Source organism: Musca domestica, unplaced genomic scaffold (genome assembly GCF_030504385.1).
Source record: "Musca domestica strain aabys unplaced genomic scaffold, Musca_domestica.polishedcontigs.V.1.1 43, whole genome shotgun sequence".
Classification (NCBI taxonomy): Eukaryota; Metazoa; Arthropoda; class Insecta; order Diptera; family Muscidae; genus Musca; species Musca domestica.
The window spans coordinates 2876090-2903238 of NW_026712332.1; the positions used below are offsets into that span (position 1 = coordinate 2876090).

General features: G+C 33.1%; 1 long non-coding RNA gene across 2 annotated transcripts in view; it reads right to left on the reverse strand.

Moving 5' to 3' along the window:
- LOC131804400 (uncharacterized) overlaps positions 1-27149 on the reverse strand; it is a 94403-nt gene that overhangs the window by 36806 nt on the left and 30448 nt on the right. Inside the window, exons 3-4 of one of the 2 annotated variants that reach the window (XR_009343116.1) lie at positions 7663-7765; positions 7411-7595 (exon numbers count right to left, since the gene is read on the reverse strand). The exons of the other annotated variant lie outside the window; for it this stretch is intronic. This is a non-coding gene — a long non-coding RNA (uncharacterized LOC131804400). Of the gene's footprint in view, positions 1-7410; positions 7596-7662; positions 7766-27149 lie in introns of those variants that run through there. 2 annotated transcript variants of the gene reach the window in all.

A 27149-nucleotide genomic window follows, 5' to 3' on the forward strand; every position in this document is an offset into this window, starting at 1 on the left:
CAAAAGATATGATCAATTTCACCAGCTTAATATTATCCGATCACAGTGCAAAGTTGAACTAGGTTAGCGTTCAACATCTTGCAAAATTGTATATCCAAAAAATCAGTCTGGATTGAAAAATTGCTCCCAAATGTAGCGTTCAATCAATCTTTTTTCAGTAAACCCAATTTGGGTGATTAAAAATATTAAATGTACCTATCAGAACATTTAAATAATTATCTGAAATGAATGAAGATGCTCGGCTTCGATTCTTTGACTTTGACTAGGACAACTAATGACGTTCGGTTTTCAGGTAAAATAATGGACAAGTTTATCATGCGTTTATGCAAAATATTTTGTCTGTTACCATATTGTAACCCATTGATTCGCTTACACTCTTCAACGATTACTTGCAATCAATTTCTTACATAAACATTTAAACATCACAACCCGATGCTAAGCAAAACTGTTGTTACGTATGTTCATTAAAAAAGACGGCTTCAGGGCACAGGATAGCAACGCTCATAAACAATGAGCAGACAATTTTCAAAGAAATGTAATAATTGGAATCCTTATTATCCTTAATGGCATTTTATTTGAAACATGTTTGTTGAAGCCATACGTTGCGTTTGCCTATCCAATTATAGACACATGTTTTTTCAAACCTACTCCATTTGGTTTCTCAAAAAAGAAATTAATTTCAATTTATATTTTGTATTTAAATGCAGGTGGAAAAGTAACACGGATGCACGTGTAAGAGAGAAAGCAATAACAATCAACAAATTATCACTTTAAATGTTATACAAATAAATATTAATTTCAAGAAAATTATGTTAAAATGTTTAAAATTTCAGAGTTTGTTTAAGAAATCAGTGTAAGATTCGGTCGTTTGGACAAGTGAACAATAAAATATGGGTATACATGTTATGTGCATATAATAAGACCAGACAATTACGATGCACCGTATTAAGTTCATTGAGTCGTTGAATCGCCTCTCTTAATCCACCCTGGCAGGCGATGGCGCCATCAACAAGTATTAGTAGTACCAACTTCAGAAAATAAACTTTATTAATAAATTGATTATACAAATAGGATCTCCAAACGATTAATCTTTAAAAATAAAAACAATTTAATAAATAATGTCATAGATACCGCAAAGTACTTGTGAAGTTTTTGTCCAACCACAATAATCACTACTATGGTATAACCCACTATTTTGTAATAATTCGTCAAAATTCTAGGGTCTATAGGAAAACCTGGACCTATTTAAAAAAATGTTTTGCGAAATTAAATTTAAATTTTAAACTACTCCAAGATAAATGTGGCTAAAATCATCTTAACTCGGAATATCGGAGCTATAGTTTATATATCTCTATGAGAGGGATTGTTACCAATTACGAAGTGCGCAAACCATTCGAATGAAACTACAAAAATATCACAGGTACGAAACCCTGCACATTTTTATACCATACATCACAAGGTGGTCAGGGTATTATGTCTTTGTGCATTTGTTTGTAACAGGCAAATGGAATCGAGATAGACCCCTAGTTCTTTTTGATGATCTGCATAGAATCACATTCTGGGTCGATTTATGCATGTCCGTCCATCTGTTCCTCCGTCTGTCCGTGTATTTTTGTAAACAAAGTACAGGTCGCATTTATTGCCCGATCAAGATGAAATTTTGCACAAATCAGTTGTTTGACCCAAGAAAATTGGAGATAATCGGTAAAAACTGAGATATGCTCCCACATATATCTTCGTCCGATTTGCCTTTTATTATGCACCAAACGTAAAAAATCAGCCCGAATAGTATGGAATTTTGCACATTAGGCCAAATTTGATTGAAATCGGTTCAGATATAGCTATAGCTCCCATATATATTGTTCATCCGATTTGCTATTTTTGTCCTTCGCAGCCGTAATATGCAATCTTTAACAACAATTCTTGAGGAAATAAATGAAATACAGCTCAGAAATACCTTTACTAAATTTTATCGAGATCGGTTCAGATTTGGATATAGCTCCCATACATAACTTCGTCCGTTTTGCATTTTATTGTGCACCAAACCTGTAATATCAGCCCAAATGGGATGGAATTTGACACTTACGACCGAATTGAGTCTAAATGCTAGTATGTCAAATTTGGTGAAGATCGATTCAAATATAGATATATCCCAATAATTTAAATAAATAATTTAAAACATCGAATACTGAATGAAAGGTGAAAATTTCTTTCCAAAATTATGTTCTATATATATCTCTAAAGTTTACTTCGCTACAAAACTGTACAATTTGTAGATGCATATGTTGTAATAAGCATTTTGAAAGCACCCGAATTTGAATATTATGTCAACAATTTTTTATTATTAAAACGAACACACACACATAAACAAATAAAATTAAAATATTAAGCCAAGAAAATAAAAAAAATTAAAATCACATAGTATCATAGCCCCTCCTTGATTTTATTGTATCATGGCACAGTGGTCGCTGCCATTGACCAAAATTCAAAAAATTAAAATCAGATATTTATTGTCAAATGTGTACACATGAACTCTTAAGAGGTTAAGCTTTTTAGAAAACATAATAATCTTGGCTTCATTCTAACGGGACACTTCGAAAATAGCATCAAAAAAGCGAAAAAGTAGTTAGTTGCTTTTTTCAGTGGGATTAGTAGAAAAAAAGAGTAAAAATAGATCTGTATTACAAAATTAAATACATTTTAAAATGACAATTCTTGGCATAATTATAGAAAAGCAAGGTATTGGCTTATTTTTAGTGCAGTAATTTGTGTGTTTAGAAGTTGTGTATACTATAGACGATGTGAGTGTTCTGAGTTGCCTTTAAGATTAGTTTTGAAAATAAAATTGGATTTCAGTTAAAGTTTTAATTGTTTTCCTTCCTGAATCCTCCAATGTGATTTTTTTCACGCCATTAGTAATGGTCCTAAGATTCTAGAAGTGCTAATTTAACTTTCAGATTTCGTCAGATTTGTATGTTATGGCCAATATACTGAAGTGACTTCGCTCCAATTTTGTCAGTTCTATGGTGCTAGTGACATATAATATGGATTGATAAGGATATAATTGAGGGGTATTCAATAATGTTGCCTACATTGTCTTCTGGGTATAATATTAATGTTCAAAAATTTAAGGCCTTTGCACTGGAAACGGCTAAAGAGTTAACCAATAGATATTCATGGCACCATCTTCCACCCGCAGCTAATAAAATTTTAATACATATAAATCTATCATTGTATCGATTGGAGAATTATAGGAGGTGGCCGTGGAGTCTAGAAACAAAGATATAAAAAAGTTTCGACTAAATCATACCCGAAAAAATTATTAATCGTCTTCTTCTGACGGGACAGCGAACGTTACCAATCAATAAAAAATCTATGTTATTAAAATCTGCATTTGATTTACTTGAATAACACTGAAATTTATATATCCATTAGTAACTTGCATTTAATTTTATATTGAATTGTTTATTTTGTTTACAAAAAAAATTGTTTTTATTTTATGTTTATAAAAAAATAATCAAATTTGGAATTTTGATTTGTATAAAAAATACTTCTATTTTTGGAGGTACCTTTACAGAGGGACTCTACCTGAAGGCGGGCCGTTCCAAATAATTTTCAGTAAGACTATTTTTTAGCTCTTTAGAACGTAAAATGTCAAATAAGAGAACAATCTAGTGTAGAAATGTGACAAAAATTGGGCAAATAACCCTTATTCGGGAGGTACGTTGTAAGGGAACCATGCCAAAACATGCATCGACCATATCCATTTTGTCACATTTTTTATTTTTATCCCATCAAGGTACCATAACCAAAGAATCATGCTGATATCTGCACTGAAAGTATTTTTGGCCGCTGTTCCCATACGACCTCGACCACTGTGCATGGGTTACTTTTTCTGCTCCAAAACGTCGACAATTAAAAAAATACACATTTTATGGTAATCGAATAAAAACTCGAGTTCACGATATACACTCTGGTTGGGATTGAACATGGAAAATATTGCGCAACTACCCCTTCAAAACAATATTTGGAAATGTTGATTATTGTATATAATTTACTATAACTTCGATAGCTGACCATACATATTAAAAAAATCAGAATCAAAATTAAGGACAGAAATGCTCTGTTCGTGTCAAATTTGGTGAAGATCGGTTCAGATATAACTATAGCTCCCATATATACTGTTCATCCGATTTGTTATATTTGTTCCCACGGCCGTAATATGCACTCCATAACAGCGATATTCAGGGAAATATATCAAATACAGCTCAGAAATGTCTTTGCCAAATTTTATCGAGATCGGTTCAGATTTGGATATAGCTTTTATATTATTTATATCTTTATCCGATTTCAAGTTAATTGTGCACCAAATTGGCAGTACAAGCCCGAATTGAAAAGTCTTTTGAACTTAAAATTATAATTATAATCATAGCTTGTATGATTTAATTATCCCATTAATACTTTTAATTGTTATGTGAAGCTCTACTAATTATACAGAGTGGTGTAGGGTATCATAAAGTCGGCCCCGCTCACTTTAAGACATTCTCTGATGGTTTCAATTACAAATCTTAATTACCATTCTAATTAAAATTCTAATCAATATTCTGAAGATTGTAGGATACCGTTATATGTTGAATATTCGAAAATTCTGACCTTTATAACAATTTTCTACTAGATGAATTTAAATCTTTATTACATTTCACTGATTTTCATTCCAAAAATTCCAAATAGCCAGCAAAAAAATGAGAATGTATAAAAGCAAATGGTACCTATTACCAACTTCGCCTGCGACAATTCTTGTCCTAAATCATCAAAATACCAGATATTTGGGGATACCGTCACAAAGCAGAATGTGATTTTAGAACTGTTAAAATAAACTGAGTTGGTAGATTAGTGTACTTCTTTAGATCCTGAAATCCAAGATATTTAAAAATCGTAAATAAAATATAATAAATCAAGTTCTCAGATATGCCAATATGAACCAATCCCTGGAGAATAAGTGTTGTAAAAAACGATTATATGGATTTACAGATTGGGAAGTTGGATCGGCAGATAGGAAATCGCGGTCAGATTTTTTAACTGGCGATGTGTGAAACAAAACAAGTAAAAAAAAGCAGCTAATTTCAGCCGGGTAGAACATTTAATACCCTCCACCATTTAGATGGCACATGAAAAATTTTAAGATATTCAGCTAACAGTGTTAAAATATGGAATATCGGGTGGTAAAATTATATGAAGGCAATACGAAAACGAGGATCTGGCGCGAAGGCGTTGCCTATTGTGAACTCCAATTATTTCGTTGAACAATGTCGCTAAAATCTTCAGAATAAACAATATAGGAAGATACCGTTATATGGGGTCTATACAAAGACCCTGTATTTCCTGTGATAGGAAACATTTGAAAACATTATGGAGAAAAGTATGAAAAATCATCAAAAGTCCAGATATTTGATGGTACTGTTATAAGGGGCCTGTTAAATGCAAGATCGTGTCCCACATATTCAGAACACCAACTACCAATTTTACAGAAAAGTCGGTTAAAAATGCCGGTACAATTATATAGGGGCTATACCAAAACGTGAACCTACATAACTCATTTTTAGGAAGCGTAATGGACCCATAGTAAGTTCGATGATCTTAATGGAATCACTTTCTAAGTCGATTTATGCATGTCAGTTCGTCTATCTTTCCATGTATTTTTGTGAAAAAATGCAGGTCGCATTTATTATCCGATTGAGATCAAATTTGTTTGGCCCAGGGACGAACCCTATTGAAATTGGTGAAAATCGATTCAAATGTAGATATAGCTCCCATATATATATCTTTAACCGATTTCGGGCTAATTGTGCACCAAATGATCAATATCCGTCCAAATTACCGAATTCAGTTTAAAAGCAAGTAAATCAAATTTGGTGAATTCAGATATAGCTGTAGGTCTCATACATATGATTCATCCGATTTGGTGTTAAAGTCCATCACATGCACTCCACAGGAATGATATATGTTACCACAAAACTTATTGAGCTCAAACATATCTCTGTCAAATTTTAGAGAGATCGGGTCATCTTAACTCCCAAACATATCTTTTTCCGATATCAGGTTTATTTTGCACCAAATGGCTAATAGCAGCCCAAATGAACTGAATTTTGGCAATTCCGACTGAATTCATACTAGAAACAAGTGCTTCAAATTTGGTGAAAATCGGTTCGGATACGAGGGCAGTTCGGAAACTTCATTGCCTAGCACAAGTGTGTGTCTTAAGTGTTTTGGAAACTTTCATCTCTGTTATGAACACATGTTAAATTTTATTTCGAACTGGCAACTCCTTCATATAGAAACAGGTGTTCAAGAAAGGAGATTATATTGACAAATAAATATGTTATTGAAAGGCTAACTATTTTCTTTCGTTTATAGGCTAAGAGGTTTCCGAACCGCCCTCGTACAGCTATAGCTCTCATATATATATTTCATCCGATTTGGTGTGAAAATCCCTCACACGCGTAATATGTTCTCTATAAAGATGATATTTGATACCGGACATCGGATACAGCTCGAAAATACCTCTGCCAAATTTTATCGAGATCGGTTCAGATTTTTGTATGCCTTCGATATACATCTTCATCCTATTTTATTGTTATTGTCCACCATATTGGATAGATTTGTTCATATTCAACCGAATTTTTTCATTTGGTTGCACTTGGTCCGGTATATCTATTGCTCCAATAAATATTTTTTAATACAATTCTTATCGAAGTCATATCATGTACTATACAGCAATGTTATTTGGTACTAGAGGTGCAAAAGGCTCCGTCAAATTTGTTTTAAATCGAATCAGAATTCGAATTCAGCCCCGACCGACTATTGACCTTTCTTTACTCCTTAATACCTAAAGTTTTACGGATCTAAAATATATTTGATTGCAATTTTTTCCACGCATTCATTCCATTCGGGAGCTAGAGTGACAGACAGACATGGCTTAATCGACATGCTGGTGATCAAAAATATATATACTTTGTGAAGTCTAAAATGTATATGGCAACCATAATATATCCTTCATAGTATGGTAATTTGCAGGGACAAATGAGATTATTTATATCCGAAATCTGCTGAATGAAATTAGGTCTAGAAAACTTGTGAAAAAAATTGTCAAATCCATATTAGCCATTCTAGGAGCTGTTCATGACCTCATACTCTTCATATACTACTAAGTTGAAAATGTTTTTTAAAGTACTGATAAGTAATTTAAGTTTTTGTGATAATTCCGTGGATTTTATTTCATTTAAAAACTCAAAAAGTTTTTTTAATCCCTTTTTGTATAAAGAACCATTCGAGTAAATGACAGAAAATTTTTTGAAGAAAGCCAAAGTGTGTTTTTTTTTTTTTTTTTGAATTGGAAGGGACATAAGTATTTTGATTGAAACAGGTCACTAATTTCTTAAAAATATTGCTTTGTTTTGGGCTGTCCTCATGGTAGCTTGTAGCCTTAAAAACTCTATATTTGTACAACCCATTCTATCCTTTCTTCCAATGGAGATATTCCATTTGTGTCTGATGGACATTGCAGATTTGTAGACACTTTCGTAATTTAGAATTTCCTTCAAAGAAAAATAATTTATTTCTATTTAAAATGATTAAACAAATAAGAGATTTTCTTTTTTATACTCTACAACATTTGCATTATTGACCCGACAAATTTCAACACTATTTAATGCAACGTGTGTATGTACATACATACATACATAAGTCAACATGGACACCTTTGTATCTAAAAGAGAACAAAAATTAAATGTGGTAAATTCTTTGTTTACAATTGTTTTCTATTCCAAGATTCTGAGATTTCAAATGAATAGAGCTGCCAGGTTTTTGTCTGTTCGGTAATACTGCATTTGTTATTATTTCCCAAGCCTTTGACATTCTGCAGATGCCTTTGGAAGGAATCGTGTATGTGTGTTAGTTTTGCGGTTTCTCACTATCTTCTAGATTTCCATGCACACAAAGTTATGTGTGTGTGTGTGGATGCAAAGGACGACTCTATGTCAATTCTTTGTTTCGTCTGTTTTATTTGTACGGCTTTGTAAACACGCTCTTTGTTTGCTAGGTTTATTTGTACGTTTTATTTGTGTGTTTCGCATACACTCGCTCACTGACTCATTTGACAAGAAACTGTCGCTCAAGGTCGTGTCATTATGTTGTTCATTTGAATGGATGGAAACACGTCTGCTAGCCAGACTGTGGAAGCTGGCGCATTCAACACACACTATTTATACCTTGAATGCTGCGCTTGATTATTGGTGATTAAAGATACCAGCGGGGTGTTATCACTAGTTTTGAGTTAGAATAACCCTGTTGGTAGTCTTAATATTAGTATATAATCTCTAAATTTAAGTGTGTATCAACGAATCTGCATGAAAATGAAACAGTGAGAAAGTATTAGTTTGTTGGATGTATTAAAGTACTCCATTCATTCCTTATTTCGATATGAGTGTTCCACATATCAGAGGCTGACAGGGCATAATTTAAACTTAGCCTAATTCGGATATACCAAATTAATTTTATGAGATTTATGAATATTCCAAATATTTATCACTTGTGGGGAGGTCGTAGAAGGCATCTGCGTATGTACTTCTTCTTTCGACATCATCGAGTGAAAAATACTCACGAGTGACAGCACTCAAAGAGTATGAGTTTTTCAAGAAAATTGAATCACACTGCTTTGTGCCAGAAGCGCTCGGGAGTTATCCTGTTTAAAAAATAAGAATGAAAGTGTAAAATGTTTCCAAATCAAAATGTTTGCATTTTTCGATACAGATAGCACATTTGCAACGTTGCCCTCGAATTGAAAAAAAATTTGCCAGATTAATTCATGCTTTGAGCACAAAAAAAAAACTTAGTTACAAAAATCATTAAATGTAACTCCGTGTATGTTTTATTAACGAAATCTGAAAAAATCTTGGATTTTGCAATACAAAAGAGATAGATGATCTCAGTGATCACACAAAGTATCCTAGAAACAGTGCGGTGACGAGCTCTGTTTTGTAGTGATCGATACTAGCAGTGAAGCTTGCGAGCACTTTTAGTTTTGAAATAATTTCATTTCAAAACATAAAAACCATAGACAATTTTGTGGTGGAAAATGTATTTTAAGCCGTTCGCTATAAGTCCGAGAAATAATTGAACAAAAATTTGGCTAATATTTATAGGTCCAAACTACATGCCCTTGTCGGTTAGGGCATGGCCGTATCTATGAGGGCATATCTATCCTCAATGTTGGTATTAAAGCAAGATATGTTGAATGATCAAAGCAACCTAACTTTAATATGCATTAAAAACATGTTAACACTATTAGATCCAATTTTGAAATACGAGTAAGAATCTAGTCATTTATTAAACCCGAAACCATGTGGCCACAAAGGACAAAATTTGGCCGTCCATTCTTCTGTTTGTCTTTCGGGTTGGTGCACACGATAATTTCCGAAGGAAATATACAAATTGGTCCAAACATGGTACATTTAAATTTTTGTTACCAAACTTAGATTGATTTTGGAGATGAGCCATATCGGCCCAATCCTTCTAGTACCACAAACAGAGTTAATATTTTGAACGATTATAATTCTTATGGAAGGTGAAATTATTCTTTCTGATACAAGGCGAGATAACAAAAAATTGCAACAAAGTCAAACGCTATAATTTTTACATTTTTAGCATCAACTTTTAGAATAAGTTTAGATTTGTTCGAATTGGTCAACTTTGGCACGAATTATGGCCTTCAAACGACCAACGAAACCGCCACACGCTAGCCGAATGTTGCTCTGTGGTATTTTGGTCCATTCCCGGCGAAGCGATTGCTTGAGGTGATCGACACTTTGGCATTTTTTAGTGCTAACTTTGCATTTCAAAATACTCCTGCCACAATAATCCAACGGATTGGTAGATTGTGGATCGGAGATTCTTGGTTGGCGAGTGGGATAGTGCTGAGTCCTGTTGGAATGTACAAAGTCTGCGGCCAAAATGTTTGCGCGCCCAAGGCTTTAATACACCCTCCAGAATATTTTCGCGATAATATTCGGCATTTATTCTGATGCCACGGTCGATTAATACGAGCTTGAATTCCATAACGAATAACTTTTTTTCTCGAAAATTCTCAACAAAATGTTTTTGTATGCTTGTAAACAATATAATGAGCTGTCACAGCTGTCGGACCAGTGGCTTGGAAATGATAGCAGTCTGAAGTTGGTTGCAGTTGTTTCATCTCACGCTGCATATACATATCTCACATAAAGGTGATGAAGTAGTCGATATGGTCCGAATCTGCCACATCCCAATGTCTATAGGATATTTAAGTCAGATATGAAATGTACAATACCCATACCTTCAGCACCTGTCCCATACAGGGTCAACATTTTTAGTAATTACACTGTGCGAATATGTTAGGGTCAAGTTCTAGGGGGTGGGAAATCCTAAGAGGATGTGATAGTACACTGTTAGTCAGATCAAACTTTTTAGGGCCCATTGTTTATATAGCCTCAACAAAGGGCTTTAAATATTTTGTTCTATACTTCGACAAATTTAAGACAGAGCTTTCAAACTTGTTACAGGCCTATGGGTTACATGTAGAATCATTTGTACAAAATATGGGTCATATCTGTCCACGTTTTATTTATTTATTTATTTATTTATTTATTTTTATTATTTATTTATTTATTTTTTTTTTTTTGTTGTTGGAGTAGCGCTCTTATAAAGGTACATCCTGATGTTTTCCTATTTCCAATCGATTTGTATCTGGGCAACGTTGAGGGTTGATAACCATCTTACAGAAAGGTTCCAGCAAAGGCGTATATTTTATTTGGTTTTAGGTGTATATTTGTTTCTCGAACCGAAATTTTTATACCCTCCACTTTGAAAAGGTAAATATTCGTCGTAGACCCCATAAAGTATTTATATTCATAATCAGCATAAAATTCTAAGTCGACTTAACGATGGCCGTCTGTCTGCCTGTTGAAATCTCGATTTTTTGACGTTGAGTTTCAAATTTGTCACAACAATTTGTTTTGTGTAGAGGATAATTGGTATTGAAAATGAGATATATCCGTCCACGTTTTGGTATAGCCCCCATGTAATGGTACCTCCCGATTTTCGGTATATTTTTGCCACATTTATCCACGGATTTGTTTAAAAATTGGTATTTTAGTTCATAATGTGTTCTAGCTCCGGTGGCAGAACATTGAATATCTAGGTTTTTGCTCACATTTTTGTCTAGAAAATGATATTTGTAGCTCGTAATGGGTTCTAGATCCGGTGGCAGAAGATTGTACATGTAGGTCCATGGTTTCATATTTTAATGGTTTTATTTTAGGTATTTGTAGTTTGCAATGGGTTTTAGCTTCGATGGTAGACTATTGAATATCTGGTTTCACGTTTTCCTATAGCTCACATTTGAAGGTACTTCATAATGAGTTCTACAAGGGTGTCAAAATATTGTCCACATTGGTCAACGTGTTCTATATAACGGTACCCACTGACATTCGGTATTTTGATGATCCTAGTCAAATTTCCCACGAATATGTTATTAAATTCTAGCTATTGATAACAATCCTTGTAGTATAAAATTGTCTACTTGTATAGGTTCCCCCTTTAGTATGGCCCCCATACAGCGGCTCCAGCCACTTAATTGAAAACTTTTCTTACCGATCTTACTTATGTTTGTTGTTTAAAGTGGAATACGGTGGAATCCAGATAATTTTATATACAAATCTTTTCTTTACCTTATGGTGCAGGGTATTACAAGTTCGGCCCGACCAATCTTAATGTCTTTTTACTTTTTTTTAACAACTGTTTATTCCTAGTTCCATTGATGATACAATTATTACCAAATAGGATAGGTTTATTTGACATTTTAATCAATATATTTTAGAACAATGTTTGTTCGGGATGCCATAGTATTTTGTTGTTGCAAATAGTCAGGCTTAATCTTATTATTGTTGTTTGTATAAAAACAATATTTGTTTATTAGTGAAGAAAGGTGGTAATGTTTACCAGGGGGTAAGGCAGGGAATACCTAGGTTTCGGTAAGAGTCACCTCATCAGTTCCCTTTTTATACCCTACACCACATAGTGGTAAGGGTATTATGTCTTTGTGCATTTGTTTGTAACATGGAGAAGGAAACCAGATAGACCCATAGTTACTTTTGAGAACCTTCATAGTCGATTTATGCATGTCAGTCCGTCTGTCCGTCCGTCCGTCCGTCCATCTGTCCATGTATTCTTGTGAACAAAATGCAGGTCGCATTTATTATCCGGTTGAGATGAAATTTTCCAAACAATATTTTTTTGGCCCAAGGACGAACCCTATTGAAATTGGTGAGAATCGGATCAAATTTAGATATAGCTCCCATATATATCTTCATCCGATTTCGGGTTAAATGTCCACCAAATATTCACTATCAGTCCAAATTACCTGAATTTTGGCACACCCAACCGAGTTCGGCCTAGAAGCAAGTATATCAAATTTGGAGAAAATCGGTTCAGATATAGCTATAGCTCCCATATATATCTTTCATCCGATTTGATCTTTAAGTCTCTCACATTCCTACTATGCACTCCACAACCGTGATATTTGGTACCAGGTATTAGATGGAGCACAGAAATAGCTGTTTTAAATTTTATCGAAATCGGTTCAGATTTGGATATAGCTCCCATATATATCTTCATCCGATTTCGGGTTAATTGACCACCAAATGGCCAATATCAGCCCAAATGGCCCGAATTTTGGCACATGTGACCGAGATTAGCCTTAAAGCAAATACAACAAATTTGGAGAAAATCGGTTCAGAAACAGCTATAGCTCCCATATATATCTTCATCCGATTTCGGGTTAAATGTGCACCAAATGTCCACTATCAGTCCAAATTACCTGAATTTTGGCACACTCAACCGAGTTCGGCCTAGAAGCAAGTATATCAAATTTGGAGAAAATCGGTTCAGATATAGCTATTGCTCCCATATATATCTTTCATCCGATTTGGTGTTTAAGCCTTTCACATTCGTAATATGCACTCCACAAGAATGATATTTGGTACCAGATATAAGATGCAGCCCAGAAATAGCTGTTTGTAATTTTATCGAAATCGGTTCAGATTTGGATATAGCTCCCATATATATCTTCATCCGATTTCGGGTTAATTGTGCACCAAATGGCCAATATAAGTCCAAATGGACTGAATTTTAGTACATCGGACCAAATTCAGCCTAGAAGCAAGTATATAGAATTTAGTGAAAATCAGTTCAGATATAGATATAGCAACCATATATATGTTTCATCCGATTTAGAGTTTTAGTCCCATACATTCGTAATACTCACTCTACAACCGTGATATTTGGTACCAGGTATTAGATGGAGCACAGGAATAGCTGTTTTAAATTTTATCGAAATCGGTTCAGATTTGGATATAGCTCTCATATATATCTTCATCCGATTTCGGGTTAAATGTGCACTAAATGGTCAATATCAGCCCAAATCACCAGTCTAGAAGCTAATACGCAAAATTTGGAGAAACCCGGTTCAGAGATAGCTATAGTTCGTTAAATGCACGATAGAATTAGATAGATTTTGATTTTGTACCAAATATCTCATAGAGCTCTGAAATGCCCTGTATAAACCTTTTTACGAGAGCTCTACTAAATATGCATAGTGGTGTAGGGTATCATATAGTCGGCCCCGTCCGACTTTTGAACTTTCCTTACTGGTTTTTTGTCTGGGATATTCTCCCCAGGAATTATTAAAAAAAAAATCCTATGACCAAATACATTTTTTACCCAAATGAAGAGATCGTAAGCTCAATAGAAGAGGAACCAAAGAAATTAATTAAATTTAAATTCTTTTGAAAAAAGTCTTCTAAATCTTACAACCGCTCTTATAAGCATTTTCATCTCTCACCACTTGTTATGCTTCTCTCATAAGTAACTATTAATCTCCTCTTTCTCATTCATTTCCAGAACATTTTTTTGTGAAGAAACCAAATTATAAGCATCCAATCCTCATCCAAAACAAATAATACTAAAATATAAAGAAACAAAACTCTTTTTATATTTGTTTAGCTAAGTTTAGCCAATAATTCTGTTACAATTTCATTAGCAAATATTTTTCCTAAAATTGTTTAATAAATATTTTTGAATCTTTACTTATACTCATATGAATCTTTACTTATATAAGCAGTTCTCCGTAAAATTCTAAAAACACCTCACACAATTTGTAAATACAAATTCAGCAACTCTTCAACTCCTCCATTCAGTATTCGATACAAACGAAAAACAAAAAACCGTGTACCTCCATTACCCTGACATGAATGTGAATTTGCTTAGTACGGAAAATGGAATTCGTACAGACATGGCGTTCGTTTTCAGAAACAAAGTTGGGGAAAATTAAAATTTTGTGTTAGGCTTTGTTGTTCGCTTTTTGTTTTATTTTCATTATTTCGAGAACAATGAGTCTTTGTAAACATTTATGCAGTATTTCGTAACAAAACAGACAGGCAACATCAGCAGCAGTACTGCGTAGAAGAAAAAGAAAACATTTCATTCATTCATACATTTCGTTTTCATTTTACAGTTGTTGGAGAGAACAAACAATAACAAGGACTAGCACTTGCAAGATAAGTTAGGGCTATGCCGAGCTGCAGGACATTGTATTTAGAAGGTCCTTACTTGTTCGTTACTTGTCCTACATAAATAACCCAAGATGTATTTTTTTATTACATTTTAAAGATGGAAATGTCTGAAGGCGTTGCTGGACAGGCATATGTAATACGAATTGTCCAGCGTAGATTCTTGGTATTTCAAATGAGCAGGCCAGAGGAACTAAACGACACTATGTAGAATTGAAATAATAAAAAGTAAATACATTTAATGGAAGGAATTTCAATTTAATTCGTAAAAATTGTTTTTTAGTTTTTGTTATTTGTAGGAAATTTTTACCGAGAGAAAATCGAAGTACTGCATCTAATATCGAATTAATATGCTAAGACTTAAGCTATTCAGAAATATCCTTATTATTCCCTTCAAACACGTTTTTCTGTGGAAGTATTTAGCATTACTTCTACAACTTTTCCAAATGTTTTTATTAAACACCAGAAAATACTAAGGGTTCATCAAAACACATACATGCATACATTTCTGAATACATTCACTTGCACATCTAACCAAAGCTAACCTAAGCTAAACTAAACTAATATGTATGAGTAGCATTTAACCAGTTTTCCAATCACATAATTACAATTATGAGTTATTACATATCCATTTTACAAAACTGACCTCAGTACGAATGGTTTTGAAATGATGCTACCGGCATCAGAAATTCATACATTTTTCCATTTCCCATTTGGCCCAGTTTTATTTGTCTGCAAGTTTTAAAAGTTGTTTTCGTAAACAAAACCATAAAACCAATTGAAATGTCTAATCGACTTTATGTATATGACTAGAAAACTTGTAGAAATTTTTATTTCATTTAAATTTAAACCAAAGAAGTGGGGCAATGAAATAAAAATATTTGTTATAACGACTATTGAAGAACACAATTCGTTATTATAATAAATTGATTAAAGTTACTAATGAAAAACTAATATCGGGTGAAATATTGAAAAAAACTTTTCTTTCAATGCAAATATTGTAGGCTATTGAAGGTGGAAGCAAATACTTTAGTGGGGTGGAAAGCATTAAGTTCGGCCTTCAGAATACGGAAAAAAAGATTTAACTAAAACCAAGTCAGCTGGAAAACGTGGATAGGCCTAAATGCGTTACCACTATAAGGAATTAACTCGTTGAAAAAATATAATAATTGTATTCTTTTAAAAGAAATATGTGAAAAAAATATCAAATAAAGAACTTGTTAAAACAGCAAATTTCAGATTGAACATTTTGCTAAAACCTTATTTCTAATAAAATTACATAACAAATTAGAAACCATAAATTTGGCCGGGCCGAAATTTTTTTCAGTACCCTCAAAAAATATTTTTCGATAACAGTTTGTGGATTTAAACGTGTTCCTCTTTAATCTGCAAATAACAGTGACATCGGTTGAAGAATACAGTTAAAGTTTTAAAACACAATACAGTGCGTGGAACCTATGTATAGGGGCCATACCAAAACGGGAACAATTTTCTACTACAAGTATTCTTGTCTAATTCGAGTTTTAAATACCAAATGGTGGAAAAATATTGCAAGGATCATCTATATCCCGAATATCAGTGGGTACCGTTATATAGAAATCTTGGACAAATATGGACAATGTTTTGATACCGGTTGTAGAACCTATTATGAACTACAAATATATTTTTAAGCAAAAATAGAAAATGTAGCCCAAATGGTAAAAATACCGACTATGGGGAAATAGAAAAACCTGGAGACAGTAGGTAAAACCCATTACAAACTGTGAATACAAAATTATAAAAAAATCGTGAAAAATGTGCTTAAAATTAACAAACAATTAACAAATCGGGACGTACCGGTTGTTATATGAGGGCTGTAGGGAAACCAACATACCTCTTTTTCAACTCCAACAGTCCTAAACACAATTTAAAGTATTGTGCAAAATTTCGCAAAATTGTGGACTGTATCTTGGACAGGCAGACAGGCGAACGGACATTGTTAAATTGACTTATAATTCTATGTTGATCATAAATATATATGGGTTTACGACAAATATTCTTGTTCTTAAAAAATGAGAACTTTTATAACGGAAGGTTTTTTGAATGTTTTTGACATATTATTTTCTTTAATTCCGCAATAATGTCACGTAGTTTCAACTTTTTAAGTTCTATAGTATTATTGTAAGAGAATTTTGGCGAGAGAGCCTCGATTTCAGCCGTATATATATATATTTTTTTTTTTTTTGAAATTACAAATATGTTGTGCGAAATACCATGTGCATATTCCTAGTTCAGCTCCAATCAGTAGCTGACGAAACATCACAATTTCCTAGATCGGCTCGAATTTCTCCACATTATATACCGATTTTTTACAAATTTCTGTTTTGAAACTATCGTGTAGTTTCTGATTTTCCAGTTGAAGCGTAGTTTTTAATACAGATATACCTGATTTATTTTTGGGGAAAACTAAAGGGAAACAGATTCCTTTAAATTCTTTATAACAATGTAGTTAAACTCTTTAAAACGAATATTTGGATCTACAATTATAAGTTGAAAATTGGTCTGTTTTAGTTTAGCGAAGCACAGCTACAATGAGTCTGCAGCTGCTTTACTGTAAAACCTTTGGTCCATACGAACAAAAATTAGAGATAGGATAGACGGAAGATTATTAAGTAAAAAAGAAAGGTTCGTAGAGGCAATTTAGTTGAGTTGTTTACCATTTACATTTTAAATTTCATTTTAATACCAAAAATGCACAATTTATTCATTATTTCTTGAAAAAAATTCCAAAAATAACTTCATGCACCGTAATAACTTTTCACATTCATTTATTTTCTTTATCGAAACGAATGATCTAAAGTGCTATTTTATCATTATTTTTCAATATTCATTCATGTTTTGATCCTTTTCTAATAATGTTGACGTTTTTAATATATTTTTTGTGATTTCTGTTTTTTATTTTTGCTGGAAAGAAACTTGTGAATCCATTTTTTGTGAATGCTAAATTATTGAAAATAGTACCTCTTTAGTTTCCAGCTTTCTGCGAATACTCCAACTCTTGGACAAAAGGCGTACTACAAATGAGGAAGAAAACAAAGTTTACTCTAGTCTGAATGTTCATACGCCATTCAACGTTATATTTTTCATTCATAATTTGCAGTCTTGAAAATTTCGTAAAATTTTTCTATTTTGAATTTTTAAATATCATAATTTACTTTTTCGATATATGCTCTCATTTATTAGGGATGACACATATTTCATCTTAGTTCTGTAAGTGCTTTGAATGGAGCCAAGAAAAAAGTCCTTGTTCGTTCAGCAAATTTTATGTGTGGAATTAAGAAGATATTTTATAATTAATGGTCGAACAACGAATAGAGAGCGAATCAAGTGTCATGTGAACTTAGCATTAGTTAAGTCTTTCCACATTTTTTTTTTCCACATCAAATTTTTTTGGCCAAAAGTTCAACGTCTTTTTATAATAAAAATTGACCACCACCATATCAAACGAATAAGAATTTAAAAAGCGAGTTCCTTCTCTCAGCTACAGGCTCCAGCAGCAACATCCATATCAAATTTCAGGACCGTTTCCGTTTAATATTAATATCAATATAATAATTTCAAATGTTAAAGTTTCAGCTCTTTAACTTTCACCAATTTGCCAAATTGAGTGCTATTTTGTTCAATTATAGTACGTACAATTATTGTTCAAAATCAAAGTCTCCTTTGGCACCAGCAGTGACATTCATATAAAATTTCAGGATTTCAGCTCTATCCCTTCACACAATACCCAATTTAGTATTTTTCGTGCAATTATAGCACACATTTCCAAAACCTCGTCAATATCTCAGCCCTGGATACCTACAAAGACCTGAATATAAATTTTCGGGATTCCATCTATTCAACCAATTACTAATTTAATACCACTTTATATACAATTGAAGCACAGATTTCCGAAACCACCTCCAGGCTACACATGAACAACGACCCTAATACCGAATTTAGAGATTTCCAGCACTATCTGTTCAACGAATGCCAAATTGTAACATTTCCAAAACTACATCTTTTTCACAAACCCAACAACCCAATACAAAATTTCAAAATCCCAGCTTCATTCGTTAGTTCTATTCGTTCACACAATAACAAATGGTACCATTTTAGGAGTTTAGTACTATTTTAGAACTGTTCGCTACCTTAAAGTTCGAACTTCAAAAATACCTTTGGTACATCCATCCTGTACTCAATCAATGACTTTCATTCGAAATTCCAGCTTATTTATTTGTTTATCCAGTACAAAGCATTAAACATTTAGTGCATTTAAGTACTTTCCGCACCCTTTCAGTTCGAATTTCAGAAAACTCAGTCTTATCAACATTTCAAAATTCTAGCTTAAATTTGTTATTTTATATTTATAGGAAAGCCTCCCCATAACAGTAGCCTAGTTTTAAATATTATTAATTTATATCATATCGAATTAGTTTTGTGGCTTTAGATTTACAACAGGAAGAAATAATTATCAAACACTCTGTATTGCTAGATGGCTTAAAGGTTCAGACTTCATCACCAATGTTCGGCGTATGTTGGAGTTAGAACAAAGTATTAACTTTATGGTAACAGTCGTCCAACCCCGTGCGGAAGACAAAAAAAATCTTAATTTGCTAAGATAACCGAGTAAACCGACCATTGACTACATCGAGCCCACCACATAATTGTCAATAACATGTTAAAACAAACAATTTACCTCTTAATAAGTCCAAAAGCATGTTCCTCATACCAAAATAAAACAATAATGAATGGAAGTTCAACACCTGGTGACTCTGGTTGCGATCGGGCTTATTCCAGCCTCAGATGAAAACTCTCGATAATCAACCACATAAATTTGGGCAGTTTTATAAAAGAATTTCATGTTGAGAGCTTGATCTAAAAAGTGCAGCCGATTTCGATGAAAATGTGATTGAAAGGCTTGGGGGAGGGATGGAAAAGATCTGGCTGTTAGATATAATCTGTACGGTTACATTTAAAAAATTAACCTACGGGGGATAACAGATAACACATGCAAGCTACACTGAATATTATCGATATTATTTGAGGGTAAGTTCGCGTTTCATCCGATAACATAATTGTCGCAATAATTTCTTAGATCAACATATTTTTTTTTTGTTTTGATAATAAGACTACATTATCAATTTTTGTTATTAAAGAAAGAATATCGAAATCATCAGTCTTAAGACAAGTCCGTCCGTCCGTTCATAGGTCTGATTAAAATCCGATTTACTTCATACTTCACTTAAGGGTATATATCATTTGATATGGCCAAAACGTGTCTAACACTCGAAGGTAGTACCCTATTTGGTCCAAACTTGGTACATCGTATTATTATTATCCACTCCGTCTTGTACTAAAAAAATATTTTACTGCACAGAAAGAGAAAGGATTTTGCTCTAACTTTGCAAATCTTAACATTTCAATCAGTGCTACGTCATTGCGAAAATGGGCAATATCTTTCCACTCCATCAGGTACCTCCCCCACAAAGGGTCAACATTTGGAATTGGGAAAATTATAACTCTTATAAAATGTGATGTAAGAGTCCGGTTGTCTTCAAAATAGACAATAGACAATGAATAGACATAGATGGTCTGGTGTCCCCTCCTTCTGATACAAAATTTTGAATATTCAAAAAAACGCGAAATTAACATCCGATTCCATTAAGAATTAGGCATTTCATTATTTCTATCAATACAAGAACTGGTAGAGATCGGACCATTTCTTCTGGTACCTCCCACACAAAGGGTCAAAGTGTTGAAAAACCAAAACAATGATTAAATTCGAAATAAGTATCCGATTCTCTTCATATTACAGACATTCCATTATTGTTACTAACACAAGATCTGCTGTGAAGATGGAATATATCGGTTCACTCCTTCTGGTACCTCTCCCACAAAAGGTCAAAATTTTGTATGTCCATGAAGCTCATAAACAGCGAAATTATCATCCAATTCCATTCTGAACAGCGAAATTAACATCCAATTCCATTCGGCACATCTCAATATTTCAATCAACACAAGATCTGTTAAGACTATGGTAAAGATCGGACTATTCGTCAGACGTAGAGCGTCAAAATTTAGAAGAACAATTTGTGTCTAGGATGGTTGGTATTGAAAAAAAGATATATCGGTCCACATTTTGTTAAAGTTACCATATAATGGTTACCATATAATGGTACCTCCCGATATTTGGTGTTTTGATGATCTTTGCTACATTTTTTCACGGATTTGTCTGGAAATTGGTATGTGTAGGTTCATAATGGTACATACATAATTGTATGTATGGGTCCACGCTTTGGTATAGTCCCCATATAGCGGTACCTCCCGACATTCGGTATTTCAATGGTTTTTGTCACATTTTTTAACGGATTTGTCCAAAAATTGGTGTTTGTTAGTCATAATGGATTCCGGCTGCGGTGGCGAAACATTGTATGTATAGGTTCACGTTTTTGTATAGCACCACATTGCGGTACCTTCCGATATTCCATATTTTGATGATTTTTGCCACATTTTCCCACGAATATGACTAAAAATCGGTATTTGTGGGTCTCAATGGGTTCTAATGTTTCCTTTACCCTAAGGTGGAGGGTATTAAAAGTTCGTCCCGGCCGAAGTAAATGTTTTTTTTACTTGTTATCTGTCATAACTTGCGAAACAAGTCAGCGATTCTTTACAAGTTGCTATATCTAAATATTTATCTCAACCAGAAACCTGAAATGAATTTGGAATTTATAATTTCGCATTTTGTATTTTCTTTTAGTTTTGCCGATGCCAATATTTTTATCTGTATTAGATGAACTATGCAAATGGAATACTTCGGTCGACTATATCAGACAAGTCTCGCACATTTTAACACTTTCTAAAAATTATCACATATCGCATATAAAAAGAACGAAGTTGTCGATATAGTCCAAATCAGGCGCGTTACAATATTTATATCATATTTATTTAGTTCCGATACGAAATGAACAATATTGGCCCATTTCTCGGAATCTACTCCTTAGAGGGTCATCAATTTGAATAATCATAACATAAGATGAAATATATTTATATAATCGAATATTGGCTGAGAGAATATATCTTTAGGTAAAAGTGACTGAGCCATATCGCTTTGAACCTGAGCCATATCGCTTTATATATATATATATATATATATATATATATATATATATATATATATATATATATATATATATCGGTTCAAAAAAATATTCTATTTAGGCCAAATTTGCAACAGGCCGAGTGTACAGGCCTTTTGACCACTTGAACGATATATTTAAACTTGGTTTAATTTTACCCGGCATGTCTGATTATGAAACACAAATATGCAACCTTTGAAAATAGAACAATTTGCTTCACTACTGTATTGGTAGTTTCTGTGTATGTGTGTTTTTTAACACACGATAGGTGTTAAAAAAACACACACTAACAACGGGAGAGTTCAAAATTGGAAAATAAGTCCAACTTGTTTATGTATCCACATATACTGATGTACATATGTGTGTTTTACAGCCATTCCATGTAGTTTGTTTCTCTTTCAGCTTCGATTGACCATAAAAACCATTCCGAAAGATTGTTACCAAATCTTCATTTCACCATAAAAATTCAATGTTTTTTGAAGCAGTCCTTAAGTAACATAGAAACATTAGTTCTTACATTTACGACGCAAATGGTGTGAACCGAGATGAACAACTTTCAATTTGATTCTGAATGTCCGACAATTGCAACATTAAATATTTATGACGACCATTTCATGCCTTGTGTGTGTCCTCCAAATCTGGTCGCAGGGAAATGTTGCAAGTCCTACATCCTATGGTGGCAGTCATTCGAATATTTGGAAATAGGGTATTAAAAATACGACTGCAATCGATGGTAGTTTCAGCGGGATATATTACAGTTTGTATTTGTATGTGTGTGTGTGTGACAGAGAGATTTTTTGTGAATTTTATTCAGTTTGGGTTTAAATGTTGATGTCTTCTTCGATTACAATGTAAACCACACTTTGGCTGTCTGTGAAATGTTACACCAGAGAAGGAAAAAATGTTGGAGGGATTTTCGTAATATCCTTGACATGTGACACGGACTCCCAGAGCCGTGTCCAGAAAAGGGATCAATTCAACATGGAGGAGATATTCCAAAAATGTTTTGTATTTTGTTGTGCGGCTCCTCTGTTTTCCAATTCGCATGCTGTTTACAGGTTGCGGACTTTCAATATAGATGTAGAGACATGTGTATATGTATGTGTACATAAAAATGGCCATTCTGACGTAATACCAAAATAGCTGGACACTTGAATTTATAGTTCTGCTTTCTTCATAGAATATTCTAGAATGTAATTTTATGCATGTATCTGGGTAGGAGATTGAGATTTAAATTTACATTGATTTCACATATATTTTGTAAATAAAAAATATATTTTTCTTAAAACTATTGAATTTTTGTTCTGCTGACAACATCAGGATGGGGGCCGGAAGTGTCTTCAATGCAATTTTAGTTATTTTATTATTTTATCAGTTCAATAATTATATAGTCAGTATCAACACTATGAATTTAATTTTGATGATCTCCCGGTATAGGCCATCTCGTTCTGGTGATCGAATCTACGGTCAGCAAACAAAGAAAAAAATAAGAAAATGCGGCAAGCACTTACAAAGCGCTGAACAACAATACATATCTGCGGGTTTGAATAAGTGTATGGTCTTCCAAACTACCTTTCAGAAAATATCACGTTCAAGGTATGTTGTATAAGTAGTTTCTTGAAATAGTGAATTACTTAATAATTATTTAAACACATCAACTTTAGTCTGTCGCATTTTACAGGTCCATATTCCTCAAATGTTTGCTTGACAATTTTAAATTTTATTTTAAAATTTTTTGATCAATTGTGAATTCATTTGAGTTGCCACAACAGCACTACTTCTAATGGAATTAAATTACAAAATTAACAAAATATCAAAGCCTTTTGGAAATTAACGAAAACTTTCACAATTTTTACAGACACCAAAATTTAAAACGAATACGTATGAATACAAACGATTCGAGTGAAAGTAACTATTTTCATAAAATAAGGCTGTAAATTTTAGAAAAATTCTAACCAATTCTTTTTTAACAAATAAGGTTTTTTTCATGATCCCGTCCAGAGACTATCACTGAAGATGTTTTTTTGAAGAAATGATTGAATGCATTGGTTTATTATTTTTGGTCTTGAGAAAATTGTAAAAATTTTAATTTCTATCTTGTGTACTAAGAATAGAACGATTTTTATACTTATTTGTTGAATTTAGGATAACCTCCAGCATGAGTAAATTAACACATTGGGAACTATGTGCAGCTATAATATAACTGTAAATACCGACTGCATCATATATACTGGACCTGTATTGAGATTTTTTTTTTTTTTTTTTTTTTTGAAAAAAATGCTGAGAAGCCCAAATCAGGACTGGGGAGTCAAGCCATTTTTGATAAGACTCCGACTTCTCAACCCTGGTCGAATTATAAATATAAATGCTTTAAAACTAATCGACAACCGCAACAAATACCTTGGATCGGTCGGAACCAACATGTAAATCGATTTCAATATTTTCTATACAAATATCTACCCAAATATCAAATTGTCATTTCCAAAACTTTTTAAAGATCTTAAATCGAACGGATCATCATCAAAGGGATCTATGTGAACCGATTTCTGTTTTTTATTCATAGCTTTATGGTCACAGAGATTTTATAAACAAACGAAATATGAAACGAAAAATGGTTATAGATCCCAGGTATCCTTGGTCAAACTCGTTTCAGGTCATTTGAAATATATCTGGTCATGTCCACCAGCCAGTCCTCTTTTCTGTTCGACCGAAGGGAGTAACCAATTTGGTGTAATCTTGGATCAGGTGCGAAAATAGAAAATATTAACACACTCCTTCTACTGTTTCCGAAACAAAAGGTCAAATTATTGATTAATAATAACTCCAGTAAAATATAAGATCAATTTCCGACTTTTATCCTTAGCACATCATATCATTAGGATTAGCTTTAGGTCAAATGAAAGGTCAAAAGTCGAGCGGGGCCGACTACACCACTATGCACATTTAGTAGAGCTCTCGTAAAAAAGGTTTATATTGGGCATTTCTGAGCTCTATGAGATATCTTGTACAAAATATCATTATTGTAGAGTGCATATTTCGAAAGTGAGAGATTTAGGCACAAAATCGGTTGAAACATATACATGGGAGCAAATCTATATATATAAATGAAAGTTGTGTTAGTTACTACGCTTATAACTTAAGAACCGCTGAACTGATTTTAATGATTCATACAAATTCGGAATTGTCTCTTATCCGAAAAGGATAATATCCAAAAAAAATCGCGTAAAATATATGTGATATGTTAACATTTTCATTTTGACTTTTGAAATTTACAATAGTAATGTTTTATTTTGCATGATTTTTTCCATTTTGACTTACTTTTTTCTAATGTACATTTGTAGTGTTTTTTATATTTTATTTTTGAATTCGAATATTTATACCAATTTATTTAATTGACTTGATTTCTTGAGAACTGAAATTGATGGCGGGTTACATGGAAGTGTAGTACCGAATTATGTGGTGGCGAAACGGAATAGATGATACCGAAATAATTTAATGCGGTCACACTAAAGTTAAAAGATAATTACTTTTTCAAAATCGTTAAAAAAATCCCAAAAAAAGAGATCTCATTGCAACAATTCTCAAAACGGGAAAATATTGAAGAAAATTTCCAATGGAATTGAATTTTAAAACAAAAGTACATTCTATTGACAAACTTTGTAAGGATCTTTAAACAGTTGCTGTAAAAAATCAGCGAACAAGTTGAAGATTTTTTCAATTTGTTATTCTTTTGTCATTTTTTCTATTTGTATTATCATATTGAATTCAGTGGATTTTTTGTGAACAAAATAAAGAATTATTTTTCACTATATACAATTTTTCACAAAAAAAAAATGAAATAAGTGCGAAATACGATGGTAACTGACATCTACCTTTCAACTCCAGGGCCTACATCGTGCTTCAGCTGGAAGATGCGCAGACATTTAAACAAATAAAAATGACCGAAAAAGACTGATGGGGCTTATTTCAAAGCGTGGCCCTACTTCTTTCATGTGACAATAATCCGTCCAATGAGAGCTCAAAATGCAAAAATTTTTGGGAGTACAATCAGTAAAATACCAAATATAAAGGGTGCAAAATAGTAGAGCGAATGGGACTTTTAGTTAGAAAAGGATTTCTATTCTTCCAAAAATTCTTCCTGAACATTTAAGATACCTTAAATCGCTTTTGCAGGTCATGATATCGATCATAAATAACCATCGTATGATTTAAGCCATTTTTGGAGTCTTCGCCACTTTCTTCTATTTTTGGCCCTCTTCGCATAAGATTTTCGGAGTAGGGCCCATATTGGTCTTGACCACTAAAAAATTGTATTTATGCTACCCTGGGGTAAAGAACCATCGTACAGATAATTGCCACATATAAATTTATTCATGTAAAGTCCCCACATTGGAGTATCCCCAAGTCCACTTTCACATCTAATATGTGGTAAGAAAAGAAAAATTTGTATTCTATTGAATTTGTAACCCCCAAAAGAATATTGGTTGGGAACGTAGATTAGGGATATACATCTATATGAAATAAATTGTGAAAACATGAACAAATTACAAATATAAGAAAGTAGCACGGGATCGAATCTTTGTTGAATTTGTTGAATGAATGAATTATACTATGATGAAAAATATGGACTTTATGGGGTCTCCAATTTACAATTTAAATGACAAATAAAATTAGTTCCCATATTACGGTAATGGGTGTAAAATAGTAATTACATTTGACTATTCTGAAATCAGTCTGACCACAATTATGAGGTGGATAAAACTATTTTTACTTATTTAAATAACGTGATTTTTTTCGGTTTGACATGCTATGTTGTTCTGCTATATTTTCGATTTGGCCTCTATTTGTGATCTTGGATTATAAGGGGTGAAGAAAGTTTTCAATGTAGGTCGATGTTTCGCATTTTACCATATTTCAAAGGATTTGGCTAAAAATGTGTATTTGGGGGTAAAAATCTTACACAAAAATTTCAACATATCTACAAATTTAGAATTTTCTCCATATAATAGACCCCCTCAAGTCCACCTTTTGGCGGACAAACAGACCGACATAGTTAGGGCGACTTATGAGGACACTAATGCACAATATGTTGTTCTAATGGGTTTAAAAAAGTAATAAACTTTGCCTATTCTTAAATCAATTAGCCCTCAATTATAAGTTTTACAAAGTACAGTAAATTCCAAATTACTGCTCATTTGACTAAAAATTAAAAACTAATCGACCAGTACGTGAACATTTATAATATTCATATCTTTGAATAATTATGCTTTGACAAATATGCATAATAGACAAAAACTACGGGCCGGCAAACGGGGACCGGCCCAGCTAG